Raw genomic sequence first — 12,096 nt, forward strand, 5'->3', positions numbered from 1 at the left:
TCATTACATTCTGTTACACCGCGCTGTTCGTTATACATTCTGTTACACCGCGCTGTTCATTATACATTCTGTAACACCGTGCCGTTCATTATACATTCTGTTACACCGTGCTGTTCATTACATTCTGTTACACCGTGCTGTTCGTTATACATTCTGTTACACCGCGCTGTTCATTATACATTCTGTTACACCGTGCTGTTCATTATACATTCTGTTACACCGTGCTGTTCGTTACATTCTGTTACACCGTGCTGTTCATTACATTCTGTTACACCGTGCTGTTCGTTACGCATTCTGTTACACCGTGCTGTTCATTATACATTCTGTTACACCGTGCTGTTCGTTACATTCTGTTACACCGTGCTGTTCATTACATTCTGTTACACCGCGCTGTTCGTTATACATTCTGTTACACCGTGCTGTTCATTATACATTCTGTAACACCGTGCCGTTCATTATACATTCTGTTACACCGTGCTGTTCGTTACATTCTGTTACACCGTGCTGTTCATTATACATTCTGTTACACCGTGCTGTTCATTACATTCTGTTACACCGTGCTGTTCATTATACATTCTGTTACACCGTGCTGTTCATTATACATTCTGTAACACCGTGCTGTTCATTATACATTCTGTTACACCGTGCTGTTCATTATACATTCTGTTACACCGTGCTGTTCGTTATACATTCTGTTACACCTTCCTGTTCGTTATACATTCTGTTACACCTTCCTGTTCGTTATACATTCTGTTACACCGTGCTGTTCATTATACATTCTGTTACACCGTGCTGTTCGTTATACATTCTGTTACACCTTCCTGTTCGTTATACATTCTGTTACACCGTGCTGTTCATTACATTCTGTTACACCGTGCTGTTCTTTATACATTATGTTACACCGTGCTGTTCGTTATACATTCTGTTACACCGTGCTGTTCATTATACATTCTGTTACACCAGGCTGTTCGTTATATATTCTGTTACACCGTGCTGTTCATTATACATTCTGTTACACCGTGCTGTTCGTTATACATTCTGTTACACCGTGCTGTTCATTACATTATGTTACACCGTGCTGTTCGTTATACATTCTGTTACACCGTGCTGTTCTTTATACATTCTGTTACACCGTGCTGTTCATTATACATTCTGTTACACCGTGCTGTTCATTACATTCTGTTACACCGTGCTGTTCGTTATACATTCTGTTACACCGTGCTGTTCATTATACATTCTGTTACACCGTGCTGTTCATTATACATTCTGTTACACCGTGCTGTTCATTATACATTCTGTTACACCGTGCTGTTCATTACATTCTGTTACATCGTGCTGTTCATTATACATTCTGTTACACCGTGCTGTTCATTATACATTCTGTTACACCGTGCTGTTCGTAACATTCTGTTACACCGTGCTGTTCATTATACATTCTGTTACACCGTGCTGTTCATTATACATTCTGTTACACCGTGCTGTTCATTACATTCTGTTACACCGTGCTGTTCTTTATACATTATGTTACACCGTGCTGTTCGTTATACATTCTGTTACACCGTGCTGTTCATTATACATTCTGTTACACCAGGCTGTTCGTTATATATTCTGTTACACCGTGCTGTTCATTATACATTCTGTTACACCGTGCTGTTCGTTATACATTCTGTTACACCGTGCTGTTCATTACATTATGTTACACCGTGCTGTTCGTTATACATTCTGTTACACCGTGCTGTTCTTTATACATTCTGTTACACCGTGCTGTTCATTATACATTCTGTTACACCGTGCTGTTCGTTATACATTCTGTTACACCGTGCTGTTCATTATACATTCTGTTACACCGTGCTGTTCGTTATACATTCTGTTACACCGCGCTGTTCATTATACATTCTGTTACACCGTGCTGTTCATTATACATTCTGTTACACCGTGCTGTTCATTACATTCTGTTACACCGTGCTGTTCGTTACACATTCTGTTACACCGTGCTGTTCGTTATACATTCTGTTACACCGTGCTGTTCATTACATTCTGTTACACCGTGCTGTTCGTTATACATCCTGTTACACCGTGCTGTTCATTATACATTCTGTTACACCGTGCTGTTCGTTATACATTCTGTTACACATTGCTGTTCATTATACATTCTGTTACACCGTGCTGTTCGTTATACATTCTGTTACACCGCGCTGTTCATTATACATTCTGTTACACCGTGCTGTTCATTATACATTCTGTTACACCGTGCTGTTCGTTACATTCTGTTACACCGTGCTGTTCATTACATTCTGTTACACCGCGCTGTTCGTTATACATTCTGTTACACCGTGCTGTTCATTATACATTCTGTAACACCGTGCCGTTCATTATACATTCTGTTACACCGTGCTGTTCATTACATTCTGTTACACCGTGCTGTTCGTTATACATTCTGTTACACCGTGCTGTTCGTTATACATTCTGTTACGCCGTGCTGTTCATTATACATTCTGTTACACTGTGTTGTTCATTATACATTCTGTTACACCGTGCTGTTTATAATACATTCTGTTACACCGTGCTGTTCATTATACATTCTGTTTCACCGTGCTGTTCATTATACATTCTGTTACACCATGCTGTTCATTACATTCTGTTACACCGTGCTGTTCATTATACATTCTGTTACACCGTGCTGTTCATTATACATTCTGTTACACCGTGCTGTTCATTACATTCTGTTACACCGTGCTGTTCATTACATTCTGTTACACCGTGCTGTTCGTTATTCATTCTGTTACACCTTCCTGTTCGTTATACATTCTGTTACACCGTGCTGTTCATTATACATTCTGTTACACCGTGCTGTTCATTACATTCTGTTACACCGTAATGTTTGTTATAACATTCTGTTACACCGTGCTGTTCATTATACATTCTGTTACACCGTGCTGTTCATTATACATTCTGTTACACCGTGCTGTTCATTACATTCTATTACACCGTGCTGTTCATTATACATTCTGTTACACCGTGCTGTTCATTATACATTCTGTTACACCGTGCTGTTCATTACATTCTGTTACATCGTGCTGTTCATTATACATTCTGTTACACCGTGCTGTTCATTATACATTCTGTTACACCGTGCTGTTCGTAACATTCTGTTACACCGTGCTGTTCATTATACATTCTGTTACACCGTGCTGTTCATTATACATTCTGTTACACCGTGCTGTTCATTACATTCTGTTACACCGTGCTGTTCTTTATACATTATGTTACACCGTGCTGTTCGTTATACATTCTGTTACACCGTGCTGTTCATTATACATTCTGTTACACCAGGCTGTTCGTTATATATTCTGTTACACCGTGCTGTTCATTATACATTCTGTTACACCGTGCTGTTCGTTATACATTCTGTTACACCGTGCTGTTCATTACATTATGTTACACCGTGCTGTTCGTTATACATTCTGTTACACCGTGCTGTTCTTTATACATTCTGTTACACCGTGCTGTTCATTATACATTCTGTTACACCGTGCTGTTCGTTATACATTCTGTTACACCGTGCTGTTCATTATACATTCTGTTACACCGTGCTGTTCGTTATACATTCTGTTACACCGCGCTGTTCATTATACATTCTGTTACACCGTGCTGTTCATTATACATTCTGTTACACCGTGCTGTTCATTACATTCTGTTACACCGTGCTGTTCGTTACACATTCTGTTACACCGTGCTGTTCGTTATACATTCTGTTACACCGTGCTGTTCATTACATTCTGTTACACCGTGCTGTTCGTTATACATCCTGTTACACCGTGCTGTTCATTATACATTCTGTTACACCGTGCTGTTCGTTATACATTCTGTTACACATTGCTGTTCATTATACATTCTGTTACACCGTGCTGTTCGTTATACATTCTGTTACACCGCGCTGTTCATTATACATTCTGTTACACCGTGCTGTTCATTATACATTCTGTTACACCGTGCTGTTCGTTACATTCTGTTACACCGTGCTGTTCATTACATTCTGTTACACCGCGCTGTTCGTTATACATTCTGTTACACCGTGCTGTTCATTATACATTCTGTAACACCGTGCCGTTCATTATACATTCTGTTACACCGTGCTGTTCATTACATTCTGTTACACCGTGCTGTTCGTTATACATTCTGTTACACCGTGCTGTTCGTTATACATTCTGTTACGCCGTGCTGTTCATTATACATTCTGTTACACTGTGTTGTTCATTATACATTCTGTTACACCGTGCTGTTTATAATACATTCTGTTACACCGTGCTGTTCATTATACATTCTGTTTCACCGTGCTGTTCATTATACATTCTGTTACACCATGCTGTTCATTACATTCTGTTACACCGTGCTGTTCATTATACATTCTGTTACACCGTGCTGTTCATTATACATTCTGTTACACCGTGCTGTTCATTACATTCTGTTACACCGTGCTGTTCATTACATTCTGTTACACCGTGCTGTTCGTTATTCATTCTGTTACACCTTCCTGTTCGTTATACATTCTGTTACACCGTGCTGTTCATTATACATTCTGTTACACCGTGCTGTTCATTACATTCTGTTACACCGTAATGTTTGTTATAACATTCTGTTACACCGTGCTGTTCATTATACATTCTGTTACACCGTGCTGTTCATTATACATTCTGTTACACCGTGCTGTTCATTACATTCTATTACACCGTGCTGTTCTTTATACATTCTGTTACACCGTGCTGTTCGTTATACATTCTATTACATCGTGCTGTTCGTTATACATTCTGTTACACCGTGCTGTTCATTATACATTCTGTTACACCGTGCTGTTCATTATACATTCTGTTACACCGTGCTGTTCATTATACATTCTGTTACACCGTGCTGTTCATTATACATTCTGTTACACCGTGCTGTTCATTATACATTCTGTTACACCGTGCTGTTCATTACATTCTGTTACACTGTGCTGCTCATTATACATTCTGTTACACCGTGCTGTTCATTATACATTCTGTTACACCGTGCTGTTCATTATACATTCTGTTACACCGTGCTGTTCATTATACATTCTGTTACACCGTGCTGTTCATTATACATTCTGTTACACCGTGCTGTTCGTTCTACATTCTGTTACACCGTGCTGTTCATTATACATTCTGTTACACCGTGCTGTTCGTTATACATTCTGTTACACCAGGCTGTTCGTTATATATTCTGTTACACCGTGCTGTTCATTATACATTCTGTTACACCGTGCTGTTCGTTATACATTCTGTTACACCATGCTGTTCATTACATTATGTTACACCGTGCTGTTCGTTATACATTCTGTTACACCGTGCTGTTCTTTATACATTCTGTTACACCGTGCTGTTCATTATACATTCTGTTACACCGTGCTGTTCGTTATACATTCTGTTACACCGTGCTGTTCGTTATACATTCTGTTACACCGTGCTGTTCATTACATTCTGTTACACCGTGCTGTTCATTACATTCTGTTACACCGTGCTGTTCGTTATACATTCTGTTACACCGTGCTGTTCGTTACACATTCTGTTACACCGTGCTGTTCGTTACACATTCTGTTACACCGTGCTGTTCGTTATACATTCTGTTACACCGTGCTGTTCGTTACACATTCTGTTACACCGTGCTGTTCGTTATACATTCTGTTACACCGTGCTGTTCGTTACACATTCTGTTACACCGTGCTGTTCGTTACACATTCTGTTACACCGTGCTGTTCGTTATACATTCTGTTACACCGTGCTGTTCGTTACACATTCTGTTACACCGTGCTGTTCGTTATACATTCTGTTACACCGTGCTGTTCATTACATTCTGTTACACCGTGCTGTTCGTTATACATCCTTTTACACCGTGCTGTTCGTTATACATTCTGTTACACCGTGCTGTTCATTATACATTCTGTTACACCGTGCTGTTCATTACATTCTGTTACATCGTGCTGTTCATTATACATTCTGTTACACCGTGCTGTTCATTATACATTCTGTTACACCGTGCTGTTCATTACATTCTGTTACACCGTGCTGTTCATTATACATTCTGTTACACCGTGCTGTTCATTATACATTCTGTTACACCGTGCTGTTCATTACATTCTGTTACACCGTGCTGTTCTTTATACATTCTGTTACACCGTGCTGTTCGTTATACATTCTGTTACACCGTGCTGTTCGTTACACATTCTGTTACACCGTGCTGTTCGTTATACATTCTGTTACACCGTGCTGTTCGTTATACATTCTGTTACACCGTGCTGTTCGTTACACATTCTGTTACACCGTGCTGTTCGTTATACATTCTGTTACACCGTGCTGTTCATTACATTCTGTTACACCGCGCTGTTCATTATACATTCTGTTACACCGTGCTGTTCATTATACTTTCTGTTACACCGTGCTGTTCATTACATTCTGTTACACCGTGCTGTTCGTTATACATCCTGTTACACCGTGCTGTTCGTTATACATTCTGTTACACCGCGCTGTTCGTTATACATTCTGTTACACCGTGCTGTTCATTATACATTCTGTTACACCGTGCTGTTCGTTATACATTCTGTTACACCGTGCTGTTCATTATACATTCTGTTACACCGTGCTGTTCGTTATACATCCTGTTACACCGTGCTGTTCGTTATACATTCTGTTACACCGTGCTGTTCATTATACATTCTGTTACACCGTGCTGTTCGTTATACATTCTGTTACACCGCGCTGTTCGTTATACATTCTAGTACACCGTGCTGTTCGTTATACATTCTGTTACACCGTGCTGTTCATTATACATTCTGTTACACCGTGCTGTTCGTTATACATTCTGTTACACCGTGCTGTTCATTACATTCTGTTACACCGTGCTGTTCATTACATTCTGTTACACCGTGCTGTTCGTTATACATTCTGTTACACCGTGCTGTTCGTTATACATTCTGTTACACCGTGCTGTTCTTTATACATTCTGTTACACCGTGCTGTTCATTATACATTCTGTTACACCGTGCTGTTCATTACATTCTGTTACACCGTGCTGTTCGTTATACATTCTGTTACACCGTGCTGTTTATTATACATTCTGTTACACCGTGCTGTTCGTTATACATTCTGTTACACCGTGCTGTTCATTATACATTCTGTTACACCGTGCTGTTCGTTATACATTCTGTTACACCGTGCTGTTCGTTATACATTCTGTTACACCGTGCTGTTTATTATACATTCTGTTACACCGTGCTGTTCGTTATACATTCTGTTACACCGTGCTGTTCATTACATTCTGTTACACCGTGCTGTTCATTACATTCTGTTACACCGTGCTGTTTATTATACATTCTGTTACACCGTGCTGTTCATTATACATTCTGTTACACCGTGCTGTTCATTATACATTCTGTTACACCATGCTGTTCATTACATTCTGTTACATCGTGCTGTTCATTATACATTCTGTTACACCGTGCTGTTCATTATACATTCTGTTACACCGTGCTGTTCATTATACATTTTGTTACACCGTGCTGTTCGTTATACATTCTGTTACACCGTGCTGTTCGTTATACATTCTGTTACACCGTGCTGTTCATTATACATTCTGTTACACCGTGCTGTTCGTTATACATTCTGTTGCATCGTGCTGTTCGTTATACATTCTGTTACACCGTGCTGTTCGTTATACATTCTGTTACACCGTGCTGTTCATTATACATTCTGTTACACCGTGCTGTTCATTATACATTCTGTTACACCGTGCTGTTCGTTATACATTCTGTTACACCGTGCTGTTCATTATACATTCTGTTACACCGTGCTGTTCATTACATTCTGTTACACCGCGCTGTTCGTTATACATTCTGTTACACCGTGCTGTTCATTACATTCTGTTACACCGTGCTGTTCATTACATTCTGTTACACCGTGCTGTTCATTATACATTCTATTACACCGTGCTGTTCGTTATACATTCTGTTACACCGTGCTGTTCATTATACATTCTGTTACACCGTGCTGTTCATTATACATTCTGTTACACCGTGCTGTTCATTATACATTCTGTTACACCGTGCTGTTCATTACATTCTGTTACACCGTGCTGTTCGTTATACATTCCGTTACACCGCGCTGTTCATTATACATTCTGTTACACCGTGCTGTTCATTATACATTCTGTTACACCGTGCTGTTCGTTATACATTCTGTTACACCGTGCTGTTCATTATACATTCTGTTACACCGTGCTGTTCATTATACATTCTGTTACAACGCGCTGTTCATTATACATTCTGTTACACCGCGCTGTTCATTATACATTCTGTTACACCGTGCTGTTCATTACATTCTGTTACACCGTGCTGTTCATTATACATTCTGTTACACCGTGCTGTTCGTTATACATTCTGTTACACCGTACTGTTCATTATACATTCTGTTACACCGTGCTGTTCATTACATTATGTTACACCGTGCTGTTCGTTATACATTCTGTTACACCGTGCTGTTCATTATACATTCTGTTACACCGTGCTGTTCGTTATACATTCTGTTACACCGTGCTGTTCGTTATACATTCTGTTACACCGTGCTGTTCATTACATTCTGTTACACCGTGCTGTTCATTACATTCTGTTACACCGTGCTGTTCGTTATACATTCTGTTACACCGTGCTGTTCGTTACACATTCTGTTACACCGTGCTGTTCGTTACACATTCTGTTACACCGTGCTGTTCGTTATACATTCTGTTACACCGTGCTGTTCATTACACATTCTGTTACACCGTGCTGTTCGTTATACATTCTGTTACACCGTGCTGTTCGTTACACATTCTGTTACACCGTGCTGTTCGTTACACATTCTGTTACACCGTGCTGTTCGTTATACATTCTGTTACACCGTGCTGTTCGTTACACATTCTGTTACACCGTGCTGTTCGTTATACATTCTGTTACACCGTGCTGTTCATTACATTCTGTTACACCGTGCTGTTCGTTATACATCCTGTTACACCGTGCTGTTCGTTATACATTCTGTTACACCGTGCTGTTCATTATACATTCTGTTACACCGTGCTGTTCATTATACATTCTGTTACACCGTGCTGTTCATTACATTCTGTTACATCGTGCTGTTCATTATACATTCTGTTACACCGTGCTGTTCATTATACATTCTGTTACACCGTGCTGTTCATTACATTCTGTTACACCGTGCTGTTCATTATACATTCTGTTACACCGTGCTGTTCATTATACATTCTGTTACACCGTGCTGTTCATTACATTCTGTTACACCGTGCTGTTCTTTATACATTCTGTTACACCGTGCTGTTCGTTATACATTCTGTTACACCGTGCTGTTCGTTACACATTCTGTTACACCGTGCTGTTCGTTATACATTCTGTTACACCGTGCTGTTCGTTACACATTCTGTTACACTGTGCTGTTCGTTACACATTCTGTTACATCGTGCTGTTCGTTATACATTCTGTTACACCGTGCTGTTCGTTACACATTCTGTTACACCGTGCTATTCGTTATACATTCTGTTACACCGTGCTGTTCGTTATACATTCTGTTACACCGTGCTGTTCTTTGTACATTCTGTTACACCGTGCTGTTCATTATACATTCTGTTACACCGTGCTGTTCATTACATTCTGTTACACCGTGCTGTTCGTTATACATTCTGTTACACCGTGCTGTTCATTATACATTCTGTTACACCGTGCTGTTCATTATACATTCTGTTACACCATGCTGTTCATTACATTCTGTTACATCGTGCTGTTCATTATACATTCTGTTACACCGTGCTGTTCATTATACATTCTGTTACACCGTGCTGTTCATTATACATTTTGTTACATCGTGCTGTTCATTATACATTCTGTTACACCGTGCTGTTCATTATACATTCTGTTACACCGTGCTGTTCATTATACATTCTGTTACACCGTGCTGTTCATTATACATTTTGTTACACCGTGCTGTTCGTTATACATTCTGTTACACCGTGCTGTTCGTTATACATTCTGTTACACCGTGCTGTTCATTATACATTCTGTTACACCGTGCTGTTCATTACATTCTGTTACACCGTGCTGTTCGTTATACATTCTGTTACACCGTGCTGTTTATTATACATTCTGTTACACCGTGCTGTTCGTTATACATTCTGTTACACCGTGCTGTTCATTATACATTCTGTTACACCGTGCTGTTCGTTATACATTCTGTTACACCGTGCTGTTCGTTATACATTCTGTTACACCGTGCTGTTTATTATACATTCTGTTACACCGTGCTGTTCGTTATACATTCTGTTACACCGTGCTGTTCATTACATTCTGTTACACCGTGCTGTTCATTACATTCTGTTACACCGTGCTGTTTATTATACATTCTGTTACACCGTGCTGTTCATTATACATTCTGTTACACCGTGCTGTTCATTATACATTCTGTTACACCATGCTGTTCATTACATTCTGTTACATCGTGCTGTTCATTATACATTCTGTTACACCGTGCTGTTCATTATACATTCTGTTACACCGTGCTGTTCATTATACATTTTGTTACACCGTGCTGTTCGTTATACATTCTGTTACACCGTGCTGTTCGTTATACATTCTGTTACACCGTGCTGTTCATTATACATTCTGTTACACCGTGCTGTTCGTTATACATTCTGTTGCATCGTGCTGTTCGTTATACATTCTGTTACACCGTGCTGTTCGTTATACATTCTGTTACACCGTGCTGTTCATTATACATTCTGTTACACCGTGCTGTTCATTATACATTCTGTTACACCGTGCTGTTCGTTATACATTCTGTTACACCGTGCTGTTCATTATACATTCTGTTACACCGTGCTGTTCATTACATTCTGTTACACCGCGCTGTTCGTTATACATTCTGTTACACCGTGCTGTTCATTACATTCTGTTACACCGTGCTGTTCATTACATTCTGTTACACCGTGCTGTTCATTATACATTCTATTACACCGTGCTGTTCGTTATACATTCTGTTACACCGTGCTGTTCATTATACATTCTGTTACACCGTGCTGTTCATTATACATTCTGTTACACCGTGCTGTTCATTATACATTCTGTTACACCGTGCTGTTCATTACATTCTGTTACACCGTGCTGTTCGTTATACATTCCGTTACACCGCGCTGTTCATTATACATTCTGTTACACCGTGCTGTTCATTATACATTCTGTTACACCGTGCTGTTCGTTATACATTCTGTTACACCGTGCTGTTCATTATACATTCTGTTACACCGTGCTGTTCATTATACATTCTGTTACAACGCGCTGTTCATTATACATTCTGTTACACCGCGCTGTTCATTATACATTCTGTTACACCGTGCTGTTCATTACATTCTGTTACACCGTGCTGTTCGTTATACATTCTGTTACACCGTGCTGTTCGTTACACATTCTGTTACACCGTGCTGTTCGTTATACATTCTGTTACACCGTGCTGTTCGTTACACATTCTGTTACACTGTGCTGTTCGTTACACATTCTGTTACATCGTGCTGTTCGTTATACATTCTGTTACACCGTGCTGTTCGTTACACATTCTGTTACACCGTGCTATTCGTTATACATTCTGTTACACCGTGCTGTTCGTTATACATTCTGTTACACCGTGCTGTTCTTTGTACATTCTGTTACACCGTGCTGTTCATTATACATTCTGTTACACCGTGCTGTTCATTACATTCTGTTACACCGTGCTGTTCGTTATACATTCTGTTACACCGTGCTGTTCATTATACATTCTGTTACACCGTGCTGTTCATTATACATTCTGTTACACCATGCTGTTCATTACATTCTGTTACATCGTGCTGTTCATTATACATTCTGTTACACCGTGCTGTTCATTATACATTCTGTTACACCGTGCTGTTCATTATACATTTTGTTACATCGTGCTGTTCATTATACATTCTGTTACACCGTGCTGTTCATTATACATTCTGTTACACCGTGCTGTTCATTATACATTCTGT

Source organism: Salvelinus fontinalis, chromosome 23, assembly GCF_029448725.1.
Source record: "Salvelinus fontinalis isolate EN_2023a chromosome 23, ASM2944872v1, whole genome shotgun sequence".
In the NCBI taxonomy this organism is placed as follows: domain Eukaryota; kingdom Metazoa; phylum Chordata; class Actinopteri; order Salmoniformes; family Salmonidae; genus Salvelinus; species Salvelinus fontinalis.